The sequence below is a fragment of the Uranotaenia lowii genome, chromosome 3, assembly GCF_029784155.1.
Source record: "Uranotaenia lowii strain MFRU-FL chromosome 3, ASM2978415v1, whole genome shotgun sequence".
Lineage (NCBI taxonomy): Eukaryota > Metazoa > Arthropoda > Insecta > Diptera > Culicidae > Uranotaenia > Uranotaenia lowii.
The window spans coordinates 355,666,272-355,681,350 of NC_073693.1; the positions used below are offsets into that span (position 1 = coordinate 355,666,272).

Sequence of the window (15,079 nt, forward strand, 5' to 3'; positions counted from 1 at the left end):
TAATTAAAAACATGAACGAAGACAAGAAGAATAATAAGTCACTTTTATTATTCTTTGGGACTCAGACATAAGTTCTGGCTATGGAAGTACGATTAGTGATTAGTGACGATTAGTGATTTTACAGGTGGAAAATGGTGGATTTTTTCGTGAAAAATCGTAGTTTTTACTTCAAACAGCCACAAAAATTTCATAAAAATATTTTTAAGTTAAATAAAAACGATGGGGTCCAGAAAAACATCTATTAAAAATATTTTGCTCTGATTTTTTGACTTCAGATGATTCTGTGCTGAGATACAGTGTCCACCGCAAATCATGTTTTCTAAAAGGCATCCTCGAAAGTGCTCCGTCACCGGCTCATTTTTCAATATTTTTCTACGAAAAAATTACTAAATGTTCTTTTAACAATCCTTTGTGTAATGCAAAAAATTTGAATACATTTGTTTGAACGATAGCTCCAGAAAAAAATCGTGAAAATGGTGTTTTTTTATACCCGTTAGACCCTACCCCCCTCTTAATGAACGTATTTTTTTGCTATGCACATGATGGGAAGGACGGTTTCCTAAAAAACACACTTCATTTCCCTAAGAGCACGCTCTAAGAGCTACACTGACGGAGCACACATCACTCATGTAAGTTTGTGTTGAAAATCTATTTTTCGGGAAGCAAGAGCAGAGTGAGTGCGGTTTAGCGCTCACAAGAGCGTGGGTTCCACTCCTCTTTGTGAAGCTTTGCTCTTGCACTTATGAGTGACTCCTCAGGAGTCGTCCGAAGCCTGCATAGCGGCTTAGCCGATTAAGGCTTCACAGACAGAAGAAACGTGGACAACTTAAAATTAACATTTAACACCTAGTACCGAGATGGGAATCTAACCCGTGCCACTAGTGGACAAGCGATTACTGTCTTAAGATCGGGATACACCTGTAACGGTTACACTATTTACTTGTAAAACTAACTATGTGTTAACAGTTTATCACCGCTTATCAATTCGTAAATCGGGATTTATCACCTGTGGTTCCCAACTAAAAAAAAGATAGCCAGTCATTCAGGAAGGAAGTACTTTAAAGCAGGAATGAGCAACGCGCGGCTCGCGGGCCGCATGCGGCCCTCGTGGCGTCCTTGTGCGGCCCGCGAAGCATTTTTAAAATTTCTGTCAATGTTTACTTTTTCTTCGCTAGATTTTGATAAAACCATTAAAAAAAATTACATGTCAGTAACTTACCCTACACTCATTCAGTATATAACTTTTTTTTCTGGCATTTCTTGCGTTCTTTTAAAGGCAAAAGTGCAATATTATTAATAGGCGAACTCAATATTTGAAATTTTTTTTAAACAGATGCCATTTTCCCCGTTATTAAACTATCATTTTAAAAATTTGGAAAAAAAAACGACATGGGATTCTTATAAACATGACTCATCATCAAAAGCAAAATGTGGTTTGACTGAAGAATTTTGGGACGATTATTTTCAGACATTTCATATTTCATAGCGAAATCATGCCAAACATTGATGAATTGTGTCATTTTGCTTTAAAATAAGCAATCCACATTATGTAACTTAGATTAGCTTTAAAAATCCGATCCCAGTAGTATTCGAATCAAAAAAGAAAATCCATGAAATCTGTTAAATTTTGTCTAGAATCAAATATGTTACCTGTATTTTTGGCGAAATTTATTTGAAAATCTGTTAAATACCGTAAACTGGGGGAACTTTGATCACCGGGGTAACTTTGACCAACGTGAAATTTTTGCAGATAATCATCATTGAAGTTAAAATATCTTAAAAATATAGTTTTAAAGTTTTAGAATATCTGATTTTTCAAAGACTCACAAACAAACACCTCTCCTGAAAAAAAAATGAACATAGGAACAGTGGGAGGACCTAACGAATAGCATGAAGGTGAAATTTCATATGTTTTTCTGACCAAAAAATAAGGAACTATGTTTGTAATTTTTGCCCCTAAATGTATGAAGAATCAGCTTTTGAGTATATTTGATTTTGAAAGAAAACATTGAAAAATTCAACTGAGTTCAAACAAAAAAAAACTGTTATTGATGTTTTAAGCCTTGTGTGCTAATTTGCATCAAAACAATAATTTTGAAGATGTTGAGATACGTTAAAACCATAGTTATCTAAGTTACCCCGAAACATGAAACCTATTTTTGTAACTAACATTTAGTTATAGCCACTAATGTCGTGTGAACATTCTGTTATGAAAGATCATGTTTTATACTCCTTGACTCAGGAAGTACTTTAAAACTTTTTAGTGTTACAAAAAAGCGTCCCCTTCCAAAATATTCGAATATGAATTAAAGAAAATTTATCAATGTTCCCCCAGTTTATGGTAATGAATTTTTGTAAGAATATCTTATTGAAAATCTCAATGTAATGATTTTATACGGAACTTCGGATACAAAAACAGGGTTTAAAACCGTTTGTGAAGAAAAATTGGCGCTTTGTGGAAAAATGTCTCGAAGAAATGTAATTTATGTAAATAGAGATCTAAGCAAGCATCGTTTCCTTGAAGACGTGTTTGACAGCCGTTCCCAAAAATTTTCAACATCGTAAATCTTCATGAAATTTAGGAGCAAAAATTCAAAATCACAGTTTGAAGGAAAAAAAGGTTCAGTGAAAATTATAGAAAAGGAAGAACTGAGACAAACTGAAAGCTTTATCAGTGATATCGATTGTGATAAATGTGATAAAATGTGTGCAAGAAAAAACATCATACAAATCCTGTTGGCTGCAATAAGGTTGGGTTACCTGTGGTATTGACGTCAAACTCTGGAAGTTTCGGGTGAGATCAATCCAATTAATTTTTTGTTTTTCATTATGATTTCAACTTTACAAACTGAACATTATCAAATCCAACATAACCATATGAAGCGTTTGGTAGGGAACTCCACGCTTTATTCCTCCCTTGTTCCTGTATCTTTTGCGTTTTACATCTCATGGTTGGCCTGGCCGTAGTAGTATCTGCAATGCATGTTCTATGTATCAGATACTATGTTGAAAAGAAAAATGAGGAACGCAAGTTCATCATTTTCCAGGATGCATACAAGTATTGGCCATGTTGGTGTTAGAAGAAGAAGAAGAAGAAGAAGAAGAAGAAGAAATGTAATTTATGTAAATAAATTTCAATAACATCCAGTGATCTCTTTTAAAACTCAAAATATCGTTATTCATCAACACGTCAGACTTTTGAAAAAAGACTTATGAAGGAGAGAACCGTTTGTTTGATAAAAAAAGAACTTCTCTCGAACAAAAGGTTCAAACTGTTAAAATTTTCGTTTTTGATAAAACTCAAAGAGAAGGGAAATATGGAAATTCATAAAGTTTACCTGGGATTCAAGAAATGAAGATTTAGATTGGAACTTGGACGAAATTCGCTTAAAAATATATGAATTTGCTCAACGCCAAATTTAAACGGAATTTTGAATTGAAAATTGGGTACCGTTTATAGCGAAAAATTCGGTCTTCAGGAAAATTAAAGTAATTCCGATAAAGATGCTTGAAAGAGAGTTATTTTCAAAAAAAAAATCTTTCCAGAAGACTTTGAAGTGATGAGAAGTTGTACACTTGGAATAATTGTTTTTTTAGAAAACAGTTCAAATTTGTTTGAAACATTACAAAGGCCACGACAATTTTTCGTTTTTGATAAAAAAGCGAATAAAAGATTTTTATGTTTGGAAGAACAGATGTTTGCAAAAAAGGTAAAAATCAATCTACAAATTTCCTTAAAAACAAACTAATATTTAGTGATGTACCATATCAATTTCAGCTGTATTTTGTCTGATTTACATTTGAAAATTCGTGTTGAATATTTTTTCAAACATTTCAAATAAATGATATGCGAAATCGTTTTTCCTTCCCTTTTTTCAGTTTTTATTCGTGAAACATTTGTTATCATCAAAGAATCACGTTTAATTTTAATACTTTTAACTATCCATGAATCTTTACAAATTGTTGTAAGTGATACCTTGAGTGCAGCCCGGCGGAAGGATTTTAAATTTAAATTAGCCCGTTGGTTCAAAAGGTTGCTCACCCCTGCTTTAAAGCACATTTTGTTACTTTTAAATCCCGTTTTGAGTTCTTTTGTGTCCTTTTTGAGATTTCAATCCTTTACAACATACAAATAATTAACTCAAGGGAATTGGGCAGGGTTCCTTTTTTCAGGTAATAAGTAACTTTCGAAGCCTTTAGTTAAGTAAATTCGTGACTTTAGGATGTTTGGGAAGGTACCGTTCCTACCATTCTTTTATGAGATTGAAGATAGATTGCACCAAGGGTACGTTTCTTTTATTAGATGAAAAATTTGTTGTTTGGCTCGCCTGTAGAAAATGTTGACCACCTATGACTTAGACTTAGTTTCGACTATAGAATGAACACTAGGATTAAAAAGATTTAACAAATGTTCATTTTTACTATGCCCATTTCAGACTTATATTTCAAAGATTAAAATCAATTTTCAAGATAAGGATCCTTGGTTCTGATCTTTTGACTTGATGCTTCACTTCTGATCCGTGATTTTAGTATCTCGTCTCAAATCTTTCCATACCTCATACTTCCTTGAATTTTTAATTTTTATTTTGATCATTAAATCTTGAATTTTGATTCTTGGATTTTCATCATTGATATTAAATCTTCACTTTTGGTTTCATTTATGGGGTTCAAAAAGATTTTTTTTATTTTAATATTATATTTTATTTTTCTTCATTAATTTTCAAGTTTTTGAATTTTGAACCGACTTTAAAATTTTTCATCTTTCTTATTTAGACCCTTCTCTGAATCCGTAAAAAAAATCCATGAAATCAAGATACGCAGATATTCATTACGAGAATTGGAAAAAGTTTTAGGTATATTACTTTGATTTAGATCTGAAAACCATGTTAAGCCCTCAAGAGCTTCAGATCGAAACTTAAACAACTCATAGTTGCTCAATTGACCTCTCGAAGGACTTCATAAACCATCAAAAATGTAGGCTAATTACTCTCTTAAGTTCCAATAGAAAGAAAATGGAAAAACCCAATCCTTTAGAGAACAATTTCATTCATGGGATAAACCGGTGTGTAATTACTTAATCACTTTCATCGCCCGGAGAAACCGCTCTTTTTGTGATCTGATCTTCTTACTATAAGGATGTGTATGGAGAAAAAGCAGGAAGACAAGGTTTAAATTCATCAACAGCATCTTCGTCGGAGGCTGTTCAAACTTGAAGAATTCTCTTTTCTTCACCACAACATTCGGTTTTTCGATAGAGGGAGAGAGGAGGTAAAATTTTCCTGCTCGATGATCAAAGAACTTTCCCACCAGTAGAGGAGGTTGATTGTAAGCGTTTGCCAGCTTTTAAGCGGTCGCTACACGATTAGTTTTCTGATCAATAGAGAAAATTTTGACTTGATTTCACCTGCCTAAGGTTTGCCAAACGGATTGAATGAATCCTGGGGTCCTGAACAGAAGAAAAGTGCCCGGGACGGCGGGAAACAAACTAGCCAATAAAGCCTGTGTAATGTTTGCTTCCGCGCCCAAGTACGAGGAAGCCCACATCCATCGGCAGATAGAGAAAAACTTTAAAAGCGAAAGAGAGACAGGGATTCTCGTAAAAAAGGGAAAACCAGAGTGCGGAAAGCCAGAGGAATGTTCAATATCTTCCCTGATTGCATGTTTGGGAAAGTTGCTGGCTGCAGTCTATGTTTTGCTGCCGTTGCTGTTGCTTGTTGATGCTGCTGCTGCTGCGGATCTTCAACGAATCTCGTGAAAATCTTGGATGTGGGAAGGTTGAAGGAGAAGAAGTAGCAGGAACATGAACAAATTAGCAAAGTTTGACTATGCAACCGAAAGCCATCAAGTCAGGGCTGAGTAATTGAACTTGGCAGTTGACTATAGCTACTTACTTTCGAACAGCTTGGTATTACGATGAGCACATCCGGGGGAAAGCGAAGTCTTGTTATTGATAGTTTCCTCGATAGGCGAACAGCTGGGCTTTAATCAAAGGATGGTGTAGAATCACTCCTTAGGACGTGGATTAGTGAACTTTAAGAATTGATTGAAGCATACTTGGTTCGAGTGAAGAATGCTCAGAAGTTTGAAAAAATGACAAAAAATCCTTAACAACACACTGACCTAGTAATAAATCATTTCAGAATGTTTTTTTTTTTTTGAGGAAAACTTGTGCAGCAACATTGTTTCGATTAAATTTCAGACGATACACAGTTAAGTATACTGTGACTGGATCAAGGCTGTGCGACAAGGAGGACAAGGAGGTATAAGATTTTTTCTAAGTAATTTTTTTTAACTTATCGTAGGAACGAGAAATGACTTGATCCCATAAGGTATTTGAAAATAACTGTCAACAAACATATCAGAAAATTGGCTTGCCTCCGGCGGAATTCAGTTCTACATCACATCTATATTAATCTTAGATTAAGATATTTCATTTTACGACACTCAACACAATATGCGTTCACAAATTGGAACTAATTTTTAATTGTAAATTTCGAATTGCAACCCCGCGAACCCTTCGTATTGAGACTTAAATCTTGACTCTCAAAAACACTACCTCCTTTTTGGAATGGGGTTTCTTTAAGAACTGTATACAACTTAACAATTTCAGAATTTGAAACCAACCATTTAAACATCATATTACATTTATCAAATACTATTTTACCACATCAATAAGCTGGAAGCCAAGTGACAGATCCTACCACTCACGATTGTCAACAGAATAAGCAAATTAAAATTTAACCTAGTATCCATTAACCCCCCATCCGCATCAGATTTCATTACCCTAAACAGCACGAGGAGTGTCAATTTGACACTACAAGCTCAAATCGTTATAACTCTTGGCGTGTTAAACCAATCTAAACAAAGCTTATATCAATAGAAACTTTGTAATGTCAGTAAACTATGTTTAAAACATTATATATAGCTAAAGCTACTAGTTTTCTCGTTATTCAGCATGAAAGAAAAAAATCCGAAAAAACATGCCTCAGGAAAACAGCTGTAGTTCATATATTACACGTCCAAAAAAATATTTGTCTTATGCATATGAAAGCTGAAGTTAATGTCTACATCATGAAGCCAAGAAATATTTTTTTTAAATTTTTTTAAATGAAATGGTAGCAAAAAGTTCAAAAAAGTGGTTTGAAAAACCTACATTTCATTCGATTGCTAGTAAGTACTGTTTGAGCGATGGTAGGGTTTAAAAAAAATATGACTACAAATTTGATTGAAATTCTAACATTTTGTTGTCTTTATATTTTCGATGCAACAAAAATTGAATTCACTGGAATTTTTCAAAGTTGACTACTTTGTGCGATTTTTTTACAAATTGAAATTACATCTGATTTTGTGGTCCACCGTCAAGTTGTACCCGGATTTTCAGTGCTTTTACTTTGTTTGGACCAATCAAAAGTATATTCATTGGAAAGCTAATTTATAAACGTAAAATCATTCCTAAATTTCTAGAACCGCAAGCAGCGCGTCCAGCAAAACGTGTTGGTTTGCTCTCCGAGTAGGTACGGTGGGTGGTGATTTGTTCAGAGAGCCAAGCCGAGAGCCGAAATAATGATGCGTGTCGTACGTTTCTAGGTTGGAAATTTTTTATTGATAGTAGTTCGCGTGTGCTAGTCATTAACTTTAGCTTTCATATGCATAAAGCAAATATTTTTTTGGACGTGTAATATATGAACTACAGCTAATTTCCTGAGGCATGTTTTTTCGGATTTTTTTTTCTTTCATGCTGAATAACGAGAAAACTGGTAGCTTTAGCTATATATAATATTCTAAACATATTTTACTGACATTACAAAGTTTCTATTGATATAAGTTGTATATGAAGTTAATTATAATTCAAACGACTTAGATGGATTTTACTTTTGGAGTGTCAAATTGACACTCTAAGTCGGAAAAGGGAGTTTTTTTGTCCAGGCTTCCAGGGTTCATCCATAAAAAAAAGTAAAGATACAATATTCAAGAGCTTTTAAAATCATTTGGGGTCTCCGAATTTGAATTTGAATTTGTATTTTGAAGCTTCTGAAAAAAGTTACAAGCCTTCAAACTTGCAATAGTGTCAAAATGACACTCTAATGCGGATGAAGGTTAATTTATTATTTATAATTTTGATTGTAAAAAAAAATCGTTTATGCCAGTACAAATTTTATGCTGATATGAAATATTCTTCAAAAATAATTTTACCCTCAGGGTTTTGATTACACAAGGCCCTAAAATTAAAAAAAAAATCGAGGTGCACAGAATTTAAAAGCTAATTTTTGACTAATTTGAGTGCCCTGAATTAAAATCATCTTTCACTCTGCACGTCATCCTTAGCTCTGGATTAAACCTGGGAAGTCTTACAAGATCCTCATGGAAGTGATCAATTACCGATACTGGTCGTAATCCATAAACTAGCTCAACGGGACAGTCCAACTGAGACAGCGTATGATCTAACACGTAACATCGATTGGAAGAAATACACGGAGTGTGTTTCCGAGCGTCTTCTATTTATGAAAGCGCAGTGCAAGCTCAAACAAAATCATTGCTTTTCACAGTGAAGAGAAGACCATCTGCACCTTGGTGGGGTAATGAATGTACCGATATTTATAAATCTAAAACCGAATCCTTTAGGACATTCTGGAAGCATCGTTCCATAATAGATTTCAATATATATCAAGCTCTAATGCCTATAATCTAATAAAAAAACAAGGTTATTGGAGACATTTTGTTGATAGTTTGCGACAGATACAGCAATGAGCACGGCAAGGAACTTACGAAGTCACGTTCCACTTTCAAATAATGAGGATGAGCTTTCGGAGAGGTGTGCTCACTACTTTGTTAAAAATGTTTGCCCAGACTCAGCACAACCTAACATGAGGCTGTACGATTGATTCCTCGATAGCATAGTTTTCGTGCAATAACAGCTCTCTTGGACTAGATGGCATTGAACTTAGCTTACTGAAAATTTTTCCAGATATTGCCAAGAAACGCGTGCTGAATTTATTTTACAGGTTTTCAGAACAAAACCTCGATCCAAAGGAATGGAGGCAAGTTAAAATGATCGCGATTCAGAAACCTGGTTAAACCGCTTCGGATAAAAACTCCTATCGACCAATACCAATGCTCTCTTGTTTAAGGAAGCTTATGGAGAAAATGATCTTGAATTGATTAAATGCCTGAACTGAAATCAATAAACTTCTTTCACCCACTCAAATCCGGTTTCGTAGTGTTAAAGGTAGATTGCCTAAGCTTATTGACAATAGAGGCGCAGATAACTTTCGGAAGCAAAAAAGAAATAGCTACGGCTTTCTTGGATATCAAAGCCCCTTTTGACAATGCACAGTGGTGCAGAACATCAATCTAGCTGTACGAAATTAATAGCGCCCAAGGATGAAGAGATAGACATTCGGTGTCTTGAGCAACATTGTTCAGTTTTACATGGAGCATATTCTAGTATCAAAATTTTTGCCGAGGGGTCCACCAATAGCGAGATAAAAATGCTAACTTTTTTGTTTTCCAAATTAGGGCTTTGATGTCTTGGACAAAGTTGTTTACCTGATCAAAATACATAAGTTTTTTGAATATGTCAAAGTCCTATCACATCACCCTCAGAAGTTACAGTCAAAGTAAAAAAAATCTCATGAAAAAACAGTTTTTTGAACCTGACGCGTTGTAGATTGGATGAAATGGTTCGCTGTCTTTGAAACAAAGTTGTAACAAGCCACGATCTATAATTGTCTCATACATTATGATGGGTTTAAAAGTTGCTGAAGCTCTATAGAAAGCATTTAGTGTATTTTATTGGCAATTTTGGAAGGCTCCTCCATCGAAAAGTGCACATTTTCGCAATACCCCCTTTTTTGTGATTATTTTTGATGATAAGCGGAACCATTTCCATATGAAATTAGCGGGGAAATCGGTGGAACTAGTAGAGATTTGAATGATTGAAAATACACTTTTTATATAAAAAATTACCTATTTTACCTTTAGAATAAATCGTTGAAAACATTTAATTTATTAATAAACTGTTGCATTTTTCCTTTATATAGCTTGTTTTATTAAAAGACATTAAAATTCTTTTTTTTTAATAATTTAAACTCCAAAAACATTAATGGAACTAATCTGTTAAATTTGGTAGAGCACTAAGTAAGTATTTGATATCATATAAATGAATAATAGAACCGGTTTTGCCAGTACAACATAACTGCTTCTACCAAAATTAACAGATTAGTTCCATGATTTTTTATTTTTAGTTTAAATGATTTGAAAAATCGAATTTAAACATCTTTTAATAAAACAAACTATATAAAGGAAAACTTCAACAGTTTATTAATATATTAAATGTTTTCAACGGTTTTTCTATAAGTAAAATAGGTAATTTTTATTCAAAAAAGTGTATTTTCAATCATTCAAATCTCTACTAGTTCCACCGATTTCCCCGCTAATTTCAAATGGAAATGGTTCCGCTTAGCATCAAAAATAATCACAAAAAAGGGGGTATTGCGAAAATGTGCACTTTTTGATGGAGGAGCCTTCCAAAATTGCCAATAAAATACACTAAATGCTTTCTATAGAGCTTCAGCAACTTTTAAACCCTTCATAATGTATGAGACAATTGTAGATCGTGGCTTGTTACAACTTTGTTTCAAAGACAGCGAACCATTTCATCCAATCTACAACGCGTCAGGTTCAAAAAACTGTTTTTTCAGGAAATTTTTTTTACTTTGACTGTAACTTCTGAGGGTGATGTGATAGGACTTTGACATATTCAACAAACTTATGTATTTTGATCAGGTAAACAACTTTGTCCAAGACATCAAAGCCCTAATTTGAAAAACAAAAAAGTTAGCATTTTTATCTCGCTATTGGTGGACCCCTCGGCAAAAATTTTGATACTAGAATATGCTCCATGTAAAACTGAACAATGTTGCTGAAGACACCGAATGTCTATCTTCTCATCCCTGGGCGCTATTAATTTCGTACAGCTAGATTGATGTTCTGCACCACTGTGCAATGTTGAAACGTCAGTTCTTTCTGAGAAGCTGAATTGATGTGGTCTCTCTCCAAGACTCTCAAAACTTTCTAACTAATTTACTTTCGGAAAAGTGTATGCACTTTAACTATGGAACATCAAATATAAGCCGAACCAGTTACATGGGTGTTCCACAGGGTTCATGCCTTAGCCCTTTCTTCTACAATATCTACATCACTAACATCGATAATTGTGTCAAATGATCTTGTAAACTTTTGCAACTAGCTGACGATGCTGTTGTTTAAATAATTGGATCAAGAGATATGCTAACGCCCCTTCAAGAAACTCTGAATTGTCTATCCGGCTGGGCATAGAATTTTCTGCAGAAAAAACCAAACCAGTTTTTCTCGAAAACATAAACCATCTTCACTTAAACTCTATCACTTGAGCAAAGTTGTAACTCAAGCAGTCTCTCATTAATATCTTAGAGTCTCCTTCGACTCCAAATGCAAATGGAGAACCCATATTGATTTTTTTTTGTGGCGTTTAAATAGCTCGGGGAGCTGACGCTGGAAATGAAAATTAGAGATAGTTTTTTGGAGAAGAAAATTTTAAAGTTTAGAGTAGGCTGCGTAGAATAGTAAGCGATCATGAGACGTTGGTTAGACCATCATGCACTTCATTATATCCATTCCGGCTGGATATGGACAGAATGCAGTTCAAGATAATAATCCAACCCCTCCTGATACCAGTTGGAAGAAGGACAAGGGTGGGTTCGAGACTGGCCTCTACTTACTCCCCAAGCCTCTCGTCGGCAACTTATGGGATTCGAACCCAAAAGTTTTTCTTGCCGATACCGGAATCGAACCCAGTACGCCTGGGTTTCCAGACTCGCGCCAGGCTATCCATTAGACCACATCAGCGCTGAGAATCCATGTTGATTATTTAGAACAGAAATGTCAACCGAGAATAAATGTCTTGAGAACTATAACTGGGACATGGTGGGGAGCATATTCCGAATCATTAACTCGTTTGTTAAAAACCAACGCACAGTGGTCCATGACGGAACTTAATCGTGACAAAATAAGTAACGGAGATACTCTAGGAGATAGACAAATGGTGTCTTCAGCAAAAACGCTCATCAAACCATGCGCTTTAATAATCTTAAATCAAATATTAGGGCGTGTTGTTTTTGCATGGTACAAAAAAACTTTTTCCAGATAGAGCTAAACCGTCTCCTACAAAGTTGTAGCCAACGGTTTTTGAGGCAACTTTACTGAAGACACCACAAACATATGACGTTTCGTGATTTTTTGAATTCTAAAATGTTAGGATGTGTCGAAAAAAACAGTATTCAGGCTCTATCTTTTGTGAATGAATTCATACAATATAAATGTCTTGTAAGCATTTGTATGAAATAAAAATTTGCACATTTTTCTTTCAAAGCGCAAACTTGTATCTGGAGCTGGAGGTGTTCGTTGGTTCTAAGAGTTTTTTTTAACAAAAACTTGTACTTTTTAAACTTTCATATCTCGAATTGACGCAAACCAAAAATTTATTTCCTTATGGCATTATTTAGTTCAAATATCAAGTAATCGATTGTAAAATTATGGGAGATAGGTTAATTTTAAAACTCGAGAAAAAAAAGTCCAAAGTTTGTTAATTTTTAATACAAATTCACACATTTAAAGACCGTGTGAAATTGAACATCCTCATTTCCCGTTTAAAAGTCGAATTTTCATCATTTTGTTATTGTATCAGTCCAGATTTTTGACATTAAACATAACACCATTCGATTATACTGATCATAGTAATCTGCTTATCGAAGAGTTGTCATCGAATTACATTTTTTTTTGACTGAAAGTCTTAGTTCTCTATCCATTAAGAGCAAGTTGGGAGAAAGTGGTAGAAATCAAGGTTTTTTGATACACGAGGTTCTCCGGCTTTCACAGTAAGTAGGCCAGGAGTGAGCGGGGCTCTCAATGAGTTTGTTTACAAACATAAGATTATTTGCTCAGCTTTTCTGTGGTTTGTTGGTAAACAAACTTCAAGAGTTCCGTATAGTTGCATAGCCTTATTTGCCAAAATGGCTGAATCGGGAATTCTATATTCAGTAACACCTCCTATAAATACAGACCTTGGTAGAAATTTTGACACTTTTAGCACATTTTGAAAAATTTTACTATGCAAAAATGTTTTCAAAATCTTCGGACGTTGTATTTTTTTACAGCACTGTTTCTATTCCAGCTAATTGTGATAGAAATATTGCTACTTTTGCATCACAGCATGCGAGAATACGTGTTGTAAAAATTCTTGAAATGTTTTGGCATGGTAAGTTTTCAAAATGTGCTATAAGTGTCAAAATTACTACCACTTTCTCCCAACACCAGTGAACTTTCACTAATAACATCAATTTTGTGAACCGTCAAGCGTACCTATTTAGTTCTACAAATTCGGAAAAGGCTGACAACTCTAGGGTTGAAGCTATTCAAGATCTCGCTAGTATGGGTTCCCGCACATTGTTCAATTCCTGGGAACGAACTTGCCGATGAAATGGCAAAAAGGAGCATACATGGTACCATTTTTGAACGTTTTATTGCATATCATGAGTACTTTGCAATCGCCCATGCAGTGACCATGAGCGAATGGCACAGATTATGGGACAACAGCGTTGGAGGAAGGTTTCTTCAACCAAAAGTAAAAACGATAGCTTGGTTCAATCAAAGGAATGGATTTAACAAGAGATTTTATCCGTGTGATGTCTCGGATTGAGCTGAATCATTACAGATCAAATGCGCATCATTTTCGTATCAATATGCCGGACACAAACATATGCGGTTGTGGAAATTCTTATGATGACATCGACCATGTCGTGTGGGTTTGTCCTCATTATATGAGTGCTAGAGTGAAGTTTTTAACTTCCCTCCAACATAATGGAGGAAAAACTGATACACCAATTCGGGTTTTTTTGCCCGACAGTACCTTGAGTATATAAAACTGTTGTACGATTTTATTAAATCAAGCAAAATTCAACTGTGATGAGAATTTCCGATGCAGTACAGGTCGCTGATTGAAGGTCATCCACAAAATAATTTTTTCATCTCCGGAACTACAACATAGACATAAGAAATTTTACGAAATTTCTGCTCTTTTCCGACAAAACTGTATAACGTTATAAAAATTTTAAAAATAATGAGTTTAAACAATGATAAACTTTCTAGAAGCATGCTAGAAATTTTGACTCCTGTGAAAAAAGATTAGAAGTAAACTTATTATTTTGTTAAGTAATTTTGAATCAAGTTGAATTTTGGATAATAATAAAACAGAAGTCAATTCGATTTTCAGCTTTCAACAAATTTTCATATATAATAAAACTTAAGAAATCCAGTAATGTCAGAAATACTTGTAATGATATCTTTTCGGATTTCTAAAAATTGTAGAATTTAACTTTTTAAATCAATTTGAAGTTTGGCAAAATATTATTATCATTGAATGGAGGAAACCAAAAAAAATCAAAATCAATTTTTGTCTTTCATGTTGTTATGTTGATTTATCAGTTATAAATGATTGATTTCATTCAGATCCGATTAATTTTTATACTAAAAAATACACATCACCAAAACTAGATTTGAAAAACAAAATCTGACAAAAGCTTTGAGTTCAGGAAGATTAGATTCGTTAGAATTTTTGTGTTCTGAGGACATAATTTTCTTAGAAACCATTCTAACTAAACCCATGGACTGGATTCAAAGGATTTCATCGAATATCTTTAGTTTTGATTTGTGATTCGTTTATTTGGAAGTGTCTCGATAAGGCTTTAGGCCCAAAATTGGCTTTTGAATTCAACCTTTTAAAAAGTAAAAAAATGAAAATAATTGAAGTAGCAAGTTCAAAGTGATGCACAAATAACAAGGCTATTTAATCGGATCCCTGCAAATTTATACCTACCACAACTCCGCAGAAGTGTTAAGCTGCCAAACTGTGTGGAAGCCAATTTCTGGTGCCAAAATGCGTACCTATTCCTTTTTTGGTCCAAGCGTCTCAGTATGTAAGGTTGGCTGACTGACATAAATCAGGACTAACAAGGCCTATCGAGCCAGGTCCACCACAAGCTAA

General features: G+C 34.4%; 1 protein-coding gene across 1 annotated transcript in view; it reads right to left on the bottom strand.

Annotated features, from left to right (window-relative positions):
- LOC129756308 (V-type proton ATPase subunit e 2-like) overlaps positions 1-14,346 on the bottom strand; it is a 404,689-nt gene extending 390,343 nt beyond the window's left edge. The window contains exon 1 of the mRNA XM_055753153.1: positions 14,343-14,346. The gene's annotated coding sequence lies outside the window, so the exon portion shown is untranslated. The remainder of the gene's footprint in view (positions 1-14,342) is intronic.
- Positions 14,347-15,079: the final 733 nt, after the last annotated feature.